This window comes from Spea bombifrons, chromosome 10 (genome assembly GCF_027358695.1).
Source record: "Spea bombifrons isolate aSpeBom1 chromosome 10, aSpeBom1.2.pri, whole genome shotgun sequence".
Taxonomy (NCBI): domain Eukaryota; kingdom Metazoa; phylum Chordata; class Amphibia; order Anura; family Pelobatidae; genus Spea; species Spea bombifrons.
In genome coordinates this window covers 3181402-3194688 of record NC_071096.1, presented here as the reverse complement: position 1 = coordinate 3194688, position 13287 = coordinate 3181402, and the positions used below count along the sequence as shown (strand labels likewise).

Below are 13287 nucleotides of genomic sequence, written 5' to 3'. Positions count from 1 at the left end.
AATACCTCTCTTATTCTATGCCGCCATCTTGCTGCCCCATCACATATTATATTATATGTGTGATAACAGCGTTACGGAGGGACCTGCGCGGCTGGAAACAATCTCTAGCGCTAGAGGCTCATGCGCCGTCTACGGGGAGAGAACAGGAAGTGGCTTACAACTTCCCGCTCCGGCTGACGGGAGGATTCCGGTACAGTCTCTGCCCTGAGGGATCATGGGAAATTTAGGAAATGTCTAATGGGTGGGTGCGAGAGTTGTAAAATATAAATCTGAATAAGGGAAAAATAATTTAAAAAATAATTACGCAAGTGCTGTTTTTTAGTGCTTTATCTCACCCGTGGAAGTTGTTTTTCAAACTCGCTGAAATCACCGATATTTTGGGTTAATTGACTTTTGTAGCCCAAGATGGTGTTATATTACAAAGTGATCCCTTCCCACACATTTCCTAGCAGAACTTCAAAGGACAGCAGAACTTAAACCCGATCGTTAAGAGGAAATATTTACCAAACACGATCATTTCTCTCGTGGACACATTTATTTTCCTAAATATTAACAAGACCTGGGATATTTATGTATAAAAAAAATCATATGTTGTGCTGGGGGATTATGAGAAAAATCCAACCATCGTAATAAAAACCTTGTTTTTTCAGGTATTCAGGCTGAAACCTTATCGGAATTTCCCACTAGTAAAAGTATAACTTGCCTTGAACCATAAAGTGGTTTGCTGACAACACAAGTCAAGTGACCTTCTTCATGGACCGGCTGAAAGGACTATTGAATGAATACAGAAAAGTTTCTCAGGTAGTAATTGCTAATTAGTGAGATGTTTATATGTAGTTCCATCCTTGTTAGCGAAGTCTTTTAATAAAAGTTAAGTCAGAGTTTCTGATTCTGATTTTGGAAACATTGTATACAATGGCCGCGCATCCCAAACTCCACCGATGGCCGGGACGTTGTTTTGATGGCATCTTGGAAGTTATAGGGTGGACAACAAACGTCTTAAACAGAGAGGTTGGGAAGGGTTCCCCATAAACTTTGGTGACCGGCAGCAATCATTCTAATGTAGCCTCGTAGGAAATATTTCCATAACCTTCTAGGGTTAGATCTGGTCGGTCGACCATAACTCCAATTAGATAATGCAACACCTTCATGGATTTCTTTTGATTATTATTACCCCACCCAGAAGGGATCATTCTTCCAAAACCTCCACAAGAGCACCCATTAATTTGCAAAGAACCACTGGAAGATGTCCAAGTATCTTCAGGTCACCCTTCCCTTGGAATGACGTTCGTTGGTGGGATATCTAAGAGGGAACAATTGCTTTTCAAGAAGAACTTTGTTGCTCATGTCAAGTTCATGAAAGATCACATACGTGAAGAAGCACAATGTTCCACGGACAGGAAAGTGAAAGGCGTAACTTTTTGGCCGTAACAAGAAATCTCATTTCTGAAAGAAACGTAACATTGGCTGTGTGACAGTTTGGGGACATTTTCCTGCCTCACACAACTGTGACTTTCCAAGACCGCAACTTCAGCACCACAGCAAGAAGATTCTATGGGACAATTGTAGAGTGTCTAGGACATCAGGTCGTAGGTAAAGCATCCGGCGCTTTCTAAGGGTGTCCAAGATACCGAATAATCCGACATATCCATGCACACAGCCCATGTGCTTAATCAGTATCTGAATTCTAAATTATTGCTTGGTTTATGTTTAACTTTGTTACATTTACAAAAAAAAATATGTCGTTGTATTCTTGAGAACGTTTTTGAAAGCCAAGGTCAATGCAGTTATGTCTGTTCATGTCACTCAAGAGATGGAAGCCGGAAGAACTTGAAATATCAGTATTCTCATTTTTCTGTCCTTAGGCAAGGGTTAGTATGAAGTTCCAATAGGGTTTATTTGCAGGATACAGAGAATACGCCCTGGCCAAGTGCTGGTGTTGGCAACTCCTCTCTAGACGAGCCAATTCAAGCCAGAAGCTCGAGTCAAGCCAACGTTATCCAGCCAGCCATACTAGAGATGTCCTAATGTCTTAATCCTAAATATGAACTAAAGTCTTTATGAAATATAATATTCAAATATTCAGTATCTCTGAAGGAGCCATATGGAAACATCATATTGTTACCATTCTTTTTTTTTGGCTTGGACGTCATCCCTGACATCTGGTGGCCAAATCAGGAAGCTCAGTTCTACTTCTAACCAATCTCAGTGTGTCTGGATTTCACAAATTCATCCTTTAAACAGGATTTTAATAAATAAACTTTATTGGGACAGAAAAACTGAAATAGTGTATTTTTTTATCCTAGACATATTATTACACGGTGACGGCGGGCGGAACACGTGCTGTACTCTCGGGGGACTAATGAGGTCCTACAAGCCAATAATATGTACAAGACTTTCCCTCCAGCCTGATGTAATGAGCTGCTTAGCAGGAAACGGAGGGTGGACTTCGCCAGGATGTACGGAGGGAAAGGAAACACCTTTCAAAATACAGATTGGCACAAGAAATCGCTCAACTTGGCAAAATATTTTCCTAAGATCTGAAGTTCCACCTTAATCTTCTTTTTAATAAGTACAGTAATGAAAAAAAAAAAAGATCTCTTCAATTAGAAAGCCTTGGTCAGATCCATCATACAGATTTTGCACGCTTCCTTTTCAGTTCCAGATAACCCCTCTGCCAAATGAAAGTTATCAAAATACACTAAAACAGCAAAAACATTAGTACACTTTTATGAAATCTTATAGTTCCACTAGGATAAGTCACAAGTCACGCATTTGTGCTGAAATATATATATATAGATTTCAATTTCGTCAATAACCTGTAATAATTTGCTGCAATTTAGATAATTTCAGTAGACAACATTCTACATGAATATACATTGTATTCAGTGTGAATCGTGTTCTATGTTTGTCCAGAACGACCTTGATCTACAGGCTCATTAGAATGAGTGGAATATTCAAATCCATTTAAAGATGAAACATTTGCATTACAAATAAGATCAGTTGAAATCTAGACGATCTGCTGATTTCCATATATTTCTGCCCGGGCATTTTTCTTTTTTCTCATAAAAAAAGGCTTTTGTACCATCTCACTCTTAGCTCTGTTTAAACTTTTGGTAGGTGACACTTTCCAACTCATATTATTGTTTTATTAATATATAAAGCTTTTATTTTGTTGCAGTTTTTATGTCGCTTTGGGTGAACTTTGGTGCCGAGACTTGCGTTTTGTGTGCATTTTTCACTAGAAGGGCCCAAAATGTCACTTATTGCACCATGAAGTGGGCAGGTAAAATGCACCCATGTAGGTCACGTTTACATTTGAGCCAAGCCCAAGTCACCTGCATTACCGAACACGCTGAGAGTTGCCACCTCTGTTGGAACAGATCTTACGTGTACCTGATCGATCTGCCCCAACTCCTAACTACTTGCCCTTCTTTGTTAAACGGATTTTCTTCCAAGATCCTTCTCGTGGTGCAAACAGGAAACCTGCAGCCGGTTAGATTGAGAACAGATATCCTGATTCCAGCTACAAACACAATACTTGTCTTGTGACTACGCTGAGGCGAGGTATTGTGGTGAGATGTGCGACACGAGAGCACCATCTATTGGCTGTCTCAGATAATATAAGTTCCTCTGTTCATTTTGACACATATTAGAACACGTTAAGTAACCAGGTCGATTCACTAAAGTTCGAGTTGTCTGACTTAACACAAGGCCACTCAACAGCACTCAACTAGGTAAACTCGAGTCCAGTGTCGTTGCCATCGAGTTGTCTTCAACGACTGTTGAGCTGATCATCGAGTCTGTCAGTTGAGTTGATTTTCCAAGTCAAGTGAAACATCAGGTGAAGCAGACAGATAGACTTTAGATGAGTTCTAGACCAAGTTGCCTCCTCTTTGAAGGGTTGGGTTGACTCAGTTGAGTTGAAACCCTTTTCCAGCTTGGCTGACTATTCAGCTTAGGTGGAATTTTTGTGAAGACAAGGGTTGCTGTGGTCTTCATAGCAAACCTTTGTGGGTTGGCAGTCAAGTTGACTGGAGTCGAGATAACTTTAATGGTGGTCAAGTCAGAAGTCAAGTTTATTTTCAACCAACTCGTCCAAGCAACTCAAGTTGACCATCTTCTCGAATCTTTATCAGTAGACCCCAAACAGATCTACAGAAGTGTCACGAACCGAGGACACAGGTTGATAAGGAGCCCAGGTGCAGGTGATACAACAGACACGAACAAGACAGGACACACTATACAGAAACTAGCCTAGGACTATTAGATAACTATTGGAGATTCCGTCACATCTTATGGCCATAGTATGCTTAGCCCACCACTACGCCAAAGTACTCCAATGACGGTGGGTCCTAACGCTAATCCCTGCAAGACAAAGATACGGAACAAACAGACATGTAATCAAAACACATAACACAGAGACATACCTTTGGACTACAGACTAAGACAAACGGAACACACGGATGGGGCAAACCTCATAAGGGAAGCAGAACTTAAGAAAGGAATGTCTCTTGGCTGGAAGCCCAATTGCAGGGCACACGGCAGGAAGCCCAATTGCAGGGCACACGGCAGGAAGCCCTCTTGCGGGGCACACGGCAGATAAGCCCTCTTGCGGGGCACACGGCAGATAAGCCCTCTTGCGGGGCACACGGCAGATAAGCCCTCTTGCGGGGCACACGGCAGATAAGCCCTCTTGCGGGGCACACGACAGATAAGCCCTCTTGCGGGGCACACGACAGATAAGCCCTCTTGCGGGGCACACGGCAGATAAGCCCTCTTGCGGGGCACACGGCAGATAAGCCCTCTTGCGGGGCACACGGCACGGCTAGAAGCCCTCTTGCGGGGCACACGACTAGAAGCCCTCTTCCAGGGCACACGGCAGGTTGCCCACTTGCAGGGCACACGGCAGGTTGCCCACTTACAGGGTACTCGACTTTGGAGTCCACTTACTGGGGCGCTGGCCGCAACTCAGGAACATGGCAGGTTGCCCACTTGCAGGGCACACGGCAGGTTGCCCACTTACAGGGTACTCGACTTTGGAGTCCACTTACTGGGGCGCTGGCCGCAACTCAGGAACATGGCAGGTTGCCCACTTGCAGGGCACACGGCAGGTTGCCCACTTGCAGGGTACTCTACTTGGGAGTCCACTTAGTGGGGCGCAGGCCGCAACTCAGGAACACGGCAGGTTGCCCACTTGCAGGGCACACGGCAGGTTGCCCACTTGCAGGGCACTCAACCAGGGTAGTCCGCTAGTTGGCAGTCATCCTGGGAGTCGCGATGCAGGGCACTCCTCTTGGGAGTCCACTTAGTGGGGCGCAGGCCGCAACTCAGGAACACGGCAGGTACTAGAACAAGGCAGGTACTGGAACAAGACAGGTACTGGAACAAGGCAGGTACTGGAACAAGGCAAGGTACTGGAGCAAGGCAAGGTACTGGAGCAAGGCAAGGTACTGGAGCAAGGCAAGGTACTGGAGCAAGGCAAGGTACTGGAGCAAGGCAAGGTACTGGAGCAAGGCAAGGTACTGGAGCAAGGCAAGGTACTGGAGCAAGGCAAGGTACTGGAGCAAGGCAAGGTACTGGAGCAAGGCAAGGTACTGGAACACGGCAAGGTACTGGAGCAAGGCAAGGTACTGGAACACGGCAAGGTACTGGAACAAATCAGGAACCAAACAGGTAGTCCTCAAACATTACAGTCAAGGCCCAGACTGCAGGGCTGGGCAGGTTTATAAAGGCTGATTTGATCATGAGATCAACTGCAGCTGGACCTGATAATTAGTCTGAGAGGCTCTGAATAGCAAGGGCGGCCACTAGTGGCTGGAAACAGGAAATAAATAAGGCAAAGTATAAACAAGTCCAGCCAGCGCATGGGGAAGCGTTACATACCCCCACCGCAAGGAGCAGCCCCCGGATGCTTACAGACCTGTGGTCTCTTTGTGTCTGGGTCTTCGTGTTCACCACTAATTCCAGTACTGCAGGCATCCCCGCGGACTCCTCGTATTGGCCTTGACATTCTGTCACGAACCGAGGACACAGGTTGATAAGGAGCCCAGGTGCAGGTGATACAACAGACACGAACAAGACAGGACACACTATACAGAAACTAGCCTAGGACTATTAGATAACTATTGGAGATTCCGTCACATCTTATGGCCATAGTATGCTTAGCCCACCACTACGCCAAAGTACTCCAATGACGGTGGGTCCTAACGCTAATCCCTGCAAGACAAAGATACGGAACAAACAGACATGTAATCAAAACACATAACACAGAGACATACCTTTGGACTACAGACTAAGACAAACGGAACACACGGATGGGGCAAACCTCATAAGGGAAGCAGAACTTAAGAAAGGAATGTCTCTTGGCTGGAAGCCCAATTGCAGGGCACACGGCAGGAAGCCCAATTGCAGGGCACACGGCAGGAAGCCCTCTTGCGGGGCACACGGCAGATAAGCCCTCTTGCGGGGCACACGGCAGATAAGCCCTCTTGCGGGGCACACGGCAGATAAGCCCTCTTGCGGGGCACACGGCAGATAAGCCCTCTTGCGGGGCACACGACAGATAAGCCCTCTTGCGGGGCACACGACAGATAAGCCCTCTTGCGGGGCACACGGCAGATAAGCCCTCTTGCGGGGCACACGGCAGATAAGCCCTCTTGCGGGGCACACGGCACGGCTAGAAGCCCTCTTGCGGGGCACACGACTAGAAGCCCTCTTCCAGGGCACACGGCAGGTTGCCCACTTGCAGGGCACACGGCAGGTTGCCCACTTACAGGGTACTCGACTTTGGAGTCCACTTACTGGGGCGCTGGCCGCAACTCAGGAACATGGCAGGTTGCCCACTTGCAGGGCACACGGCAGGTTGCCCACTTACAGGGTACTCGACTTTGGAGTCCACTTACTGGGGCGCTGGCCGCAACTCAGGAACATGGCAGGTTGCCCACTTGCAGGGCACACGGCAGGTTGCCCACTTGCAGGGTACTCTACTTGGGAGTCCACTTAGTGGGGCGCAGGCCGCAACTCAGGAACACGGCAGGTTGCCCACTTGCAGGGCACACGGCAGGTTGCCCACTTGCAGGGCACTCAACCAGGGTAGTCCGCTAGTTGGCAGTCATCCTGGGAGTCGCGATGCAGGGCACTCCTCTTGGGAGTCCACTTAGTGGGGCGCAGGCCGCAACTCAGGAACACGGCAGGTACTAGAACAAGGCAGGTACTGGAACAAGACAGGTACTGGAACAAGGCAGGTACTGGAACAAGGCAAGGTACTGGAGCAAGGCAAGGTACTGGAGCAAGGCAAGGTACTGGAGCAAGGCAAGGTACTGGAGCAAGGCAAGGTACTGGAGCAAGGCAAGGTACTGGAGCAAGGCAAGGTACTGGAGCAAGGCAAGGTACTGGAGCAAGGCAAGGTACTGGAGCAAGGCAAGGTACTGGAGCAAGGCAAGGTACTGGAGCAAGGCAAGGTACTGGAGCAAGGCAAGGTACTGGAGCAAGGCAAGGTACTGGAACACGGCAAGGTACTGGAACAAATCAGGAACCAAACAGGTAGTCCTCAAACATTACAGTCAAGGCCCAGACTGCAGGGCTGGGCAGGTTTATAAAGGCTGATTTGATCATGAGATCAACTGCAGCTGGACCTGATAATTAGTCTGAGAGGCTCTGAATAGCAAGGGCGGCCACTAGTGGCTGGAAACAGGAAATAAATAAGGCAAAGTATAAACAAGTCCAGCCAGCGCATGGGGAAGCGTTACAAGAAGACATGATAAATGACGTCAATGTGTGTGTTTTTTTTTAATACCAACATATTATTTACAATTGGGCAACAATTAATCAACTCAAGTTAAATAAAGTCCAATTACAAGCGGCTCCTCTCGTTATTTGCCTTTTTTTTCTTGAGGATTCTCAAAATTCTATTTTTTTCCCCCAGTCCCTGAATATACACAGACACATGTTAGTATTGGTAATTTTAGTTAAGAATCGCCATGGTAACAATCTGATTGAATGTTTTTACAATTTTATCACATGTTCTTGGGCTAAATGCCAGAAAACTAGAAACCGAAGAATGCGGCTGTACATTATTTCTGGAGATTTTTTTGAAAGAAAAAAAAAAAAAAAGCTAAGTGCTTTAAATAACTTTGGAAACGAATAACTTTTAATAAAAGTGCATTTCAAAAATGGTGGCGTATATATTTTATTTAGATGTATTTTAAATTAAAAAAACATTTAATTTAGGCATTTATAGCAATATTCAAAAGACGCAACCTGATGAGTATGCAAAAAAAAAAGAAAAAATCTTAATAATTGAATTATTAAGAGAGAGCAAGTTGGAATTGTCAGTTTAAACAACATAATAGAGGCAACAATTTTTATTTTTCTAAAGAATTAGTCTATAAAAATGGAGTTATGCTCTGGAAAAAGGATCTGATAGAAAATTACCTTTTAGAGATTTCAGAATAAAAAAAAATACCCCAATATAACATCAACTGCTGGAGCTGACTGTTGCCCACACAAAACATTGCATATAATAAAAAAATAATAATATATATTTTTAAAAACTGCCAACTCAGCAAGATGCTATAAAAAAAACATGAAAACTCATCTATTGAGTCAACTAAAGTAAAAAAAAAAACATTTAAAAAAAACAACTTGACTTTAATCCAGAACACCGTTAAAACAGTAAAGGATTGCCTAAGTCAAAGACCAACTTGACCATTGTCTCGACGTACTGCCGGCCTCTTCAGATAGACTTGATGGTAGACTTACACTCAACGATTAACGCAACTGCAGTTAACTTTGCTACGTTTGAGTTGAGCTCGACAGCCAACAACTCGACCCAAGTCAACAGACAGCCAACAACTCGACCCAAGTCAACAGACAGCCAACAACTCGACCCAACTCAACAGACAGCCAACAACTCGACCCAAGTCAACAGACAGCCAACAACTCGACCCAAGTCAACAGAAGACTTTCCAGGTTCAGGTCGACCAAACCCAACCCAACCCAACTCAACAGCAACTTGGCTCTTCGTGAATAGACGAGTTGCCATTTGGATTGGTTGACTTGCGTTGTTTCAAGTTAAGTAAATGGAGTTACCTTTGCACATAGATTTTCCAAAGTTTAAATAATTATTGATTTTTTTTTTTTAAAGAAAATCTAATTTGTGATGAGAATATTTAATTTCCACCGTAAAATTAGAAAAAAAATGAAACATTAATAAACTGGAAACACGGAAGCGGTTAAGTTGTACTCGCTGACCGTAATTATATTATATATGGGGCCGAATCAAAAGATATCGGCCATTGGAAATGCAAAGAGCGTGAAACGTTCAGGTGCAACCATAACGACGGAATAAATTTCAACGAAAGCGGCTTCAAATTACACAAAAAAAAAAAAAAACATATTTACAATGCGCTTCCTGAATGGAAAGATAGCGGAACAAAGTGAGTAACGCTAAGTAGTTGGTGGTATTATCGGATACCCTGGAGAATAAACGGCAAAACAGGAAGTAGGTGTTACCATGGAAACAACAGGATCTGATTATTTTACATCATTCAGCGGGTAAGTGGAACGGATGGAGCTCACCGTACGAGGAATTTGAATGTAAAGTACAAATTCTGGTGAAACAGGTCAATTACTCCCGGAGACAATAGGGTTTTCTGCTGTTTATGACGCCTTTAGCTTTATTAGGGGCCCATCCGCTATTGTTTTAAAAAAAAAACCCAGGCGATAAAAACATAAAAAATGCCGTGTTGCCTACCGAGAACGACCACTTGATTAAACAACAACAAAGCCTTCGCATAATCGGTAAATAAATCACATTAACATAATTTATTTGAAAGGTTGTCCCGCTTTTTACTGAACATCCATTTATTTTTTTTATTTTATTTTTTTTTAAATTAGAAAATAATTTTAAGTGAAAATGAGCTAACATTTTGGGTGACGAGAAAAACAAAATATTGTGTTGATTTCTATAAAATATCTTTCTGAAGTGTTATGAATCTACGATGAAAAAGCTAAATAAAATAAATAAAATAATATAATAAAAAAATATTTTTTTTAATTCATTTTTTTTTTAATTAAAATTAGATTCGAAAACATTTTATTTGCTCAAACGAGAACCTAGAACAAACTCCATTGTATCTTCTTTCCATCTTAATAGAGGTATCTGATAGGAAAGAATGAGTGATTAAAATAGACATTGTCGGGGTACTAGGGCAGGCTGAGAGCCTCACGGTTAAGTCAAAATTCTGTAGGACATCTCGCTAAAACGAGGGCTTCTTTTCTAAAGTGAAAGGTAGCATTTCAATCAGTTTTGGGCATCACTCAGGTGTTGCGCATGTTCCCTGTTGGCTCACTATTGTCCGTATGCCATAAAGTCTTATGTAGCTTGAGAACACAGGAGTCTCCATCAGGTCTACGGAGAAAGACGTAAGAATGATGCCCTTCAACTACAACCCTTGCCAGGTTATCCCCCAAAAGAGGCAGGGCTGTCAACCTGGTCTAACCCTGCGGGGAACTCCATACCCCCAGCCGCGCATGTCCTTAACATCTCCATGAAAGGACGATTCATGCTCAGGGTCATTACGCGTCGGGTATCGGCAGTGAGCAGAGCCCGAAAAATGGGGAAAACAAAATAATAATACGCCAAGCCATCAGCATTCTAATGCTGATCATTTGAACGCATTGATTTTTTTTTTCTCCATTTTATCCGTTTTATCAGTTTTTTCCAGTTACCGTAACATCTATCAAAAAAAAAAAAAAACAGAAAAATGTAAAATAAAAAAAATAAAAAATCTACTTCATCTGGGAGTGAATTATCGGGTTATTTAGGTTCATTGCCATTCGGAGTAATCACATAATGGAGGAATGTGGGTGTTCGAAGACTCGTAGCTCCGGCGATGGCTCGGCTCAAAGAGAATAGGGATGCAATTTGTGCAAATACAAAAAAAATAAATAAATTGTCCTTTCAGCCCACACCGGAACACGGATTTCTTCCTACGGCTGCCACACCACACATGGCATTTTTACCTCCTTTTTGATTCTATATTAACGATCTACATAACACTTTCCCAAACACGTTCTGACGCGGGGAGCAGGAAGTGAGTAATAACCGGCGAGAAGTACCCCCCCCGGACGCCTGAAAAGTGAGTTACTGTTGCAACCGACCTCCGGAGGACCGGCGAACGCTCCCTACCTCTCATTCCGTCGTGCGCTCTGAAGAATAATGTATTCTTTTGTCCATCGTCCTATCTCCATCTTTTGTTTTTTTTTCTTTCTTTCTTTCTTTCCCCAACGCCTGTCATGCATCCGGGGTTTGCGTCACGCAGCTGTCTTCGTGGGTGGTGATATAATTCGACGGCAATTCTTTCAAATACAAAGGAAGCTAAAAATAAGAAAAAAAAATATATACAATAGTATTTTTTTATATATATAAAAACAGTTTTCCTTTGTGCGGTCGATCGATAGGAGCGTCAGACACAAATGGAGGAGGTGGCGGAAAACCACGTCCAAGATTATTAAGTGCAGTGGGAATTGGGGGGGTTTGCGATATCCCACCTATGGCCCATGATATACAACATGGAGACCTCAACCAGGAACGGGAGTTGGCCGTCCGCATTAAGTTCAGTAGCGACGCGCTTCCGATTTCTATTCTGTTTATCTCTCGGCGCAGTAAATGTACCTCGAACAACAAACAACCTTCAGAGCGCTCAAGAGAAACAAGTAAATAATAAAAAAAAATATAATAAAAAGCATTCAAGTCATTCTGCTGAGATTTCTAAGGTAACGAAAATACGCGGCGTACCGTTTACCCTTGTTGTCCCCCGAGACCTTGATGTCCCAACCGTTTCGAGGCTCTGGATTGTGGCCTTGGTAGGATCTAAGATGACTAGAAATGATTACGTGAACAGAGCGGCCATGTAAATGCAACCGCGGCAGCCATGTGGAATAAGGTTAGAAAGGCTGGTTTTCCACCTGCCGCACCGTGGGTAACATCGGGGGCATCAATGCTGGGGGTACTTTGTTGACCTCTGGCTACAATTCTCCGTGTCTTCAGCCACCAAGAGGTTAGAGAATTGTAACTTTTCCAAATGTTGATTCAGAAGGTTCCAAGCCATCCAAGCTTTGGCCAACACTCGTTGTGTAGACTGAGGTTCTTCGCCTGTTTATGGAAGCCCCAGTAACGTCCGATGAATGCTGATGAGCCTCGAAAATCTGGAATGCCATTGAAGGAACCGGTAAATAAGTTTACAAGCGGTTCTTAAAATGTATTTGGTCATCAATCAGGTGCGACCCAAGAGCCAAGAGTAGATAATGGTCGCCAGGATTGCTGTAAATGTTTCAGAAGTACTACCATCCAAACTCTCTAGATTTGGGCATTTCCTATATGAAATGTTTGCCGATCGATAATGTTTACCAGAAGCCGTATAAAGAACGGAACGGAATACGAGCATTCGCTCTACAAATGGCGGCGAGCTTTGTAAACATTTCGGCGATTCCTGCTTTAAACGCAAAAAAGTGAAAGTAGCAGCAATGCAGCGGAATGCGACACTTTGTGGGGTTTTTAAAAAATGTAGGCAATAAGAACATTGTACGCAAAATGTAGTCTATAATCAGAGTTTTGGTTACTTAAAGCATTAGAATCTTTTAAATACATTGAAAGAGAACCTGCCGGTAGATCGGCCCCGTTCGGCCCCCGTCTAGTGGCCTGTTTATCCTGCTGTAAAGACTCAAACCTCAGTGGTTGGTCTCGTCTTAGATTCAGGAGCCGTATGTCTATCCCATGCGTGTTTCATACCCTCACTGTATTACCCTCTACCACTTCTGCTGGGAGGCTGTTCCACTTATCTACCACCTATTCAGTAAAGTAACACTTTCTTACATTCCATCTCAGCCTCTAGTGATTATGGCCGCTCTTTTCAACATTTCTTTGAAATAAACCCCCCCCCCTGTACTTTGTATCAAAACCAAAGAATTCCAACATTTCCACTAGTATAAAACCAAGTATCTGCATTAACTCACAAGGCCTCCTCTTACAGTTACGGTGGATCTCGTTATTTATGATTCCGCTGGCTAATAACCAGGGCTAGGCTAACCTAACAGACTTTGGCTTCCATGACGAGGCTTGTGGAAACCCATGGTCCATTGGTGGACCTTTGGCCAAATACCCCCCCCCCTCTAAACCCGTCGCTGCTGCCTCCGCCGCCTAACGCCCTTCCCAAATCCTGCAAATCAAAGATCGGAGGAGCTAAATTTCGAACGTCTGCAATGAATACGTAACGTGCCCCG

At 44.0% G+C, this 13287-nt stretch overlaps 1 long non-coding RNA gene across 1 annotated transcript; it reads right to left on the bottom strand.

The window, feature by feature from the left end:
* Nucleotides 1-10083: 10083 nt before the first annotated feature.
* Nucleotides 10084-13153, bottom strand: LOC128466974 (uncharacterized). The gene is made up of 3 exons (XR_008345657.1): nt 13021-13153; nt 11195-11383; nt 10084-10165 (listed from the first exon to the last, which is right to left on the bottom strand). It is a non-coding gene; the product is annotated as an uncharacterized LOC128466974 (long non-coding RNA).
* Nucleotides 13154-13287: the final 134 nt, after the last annotated feature.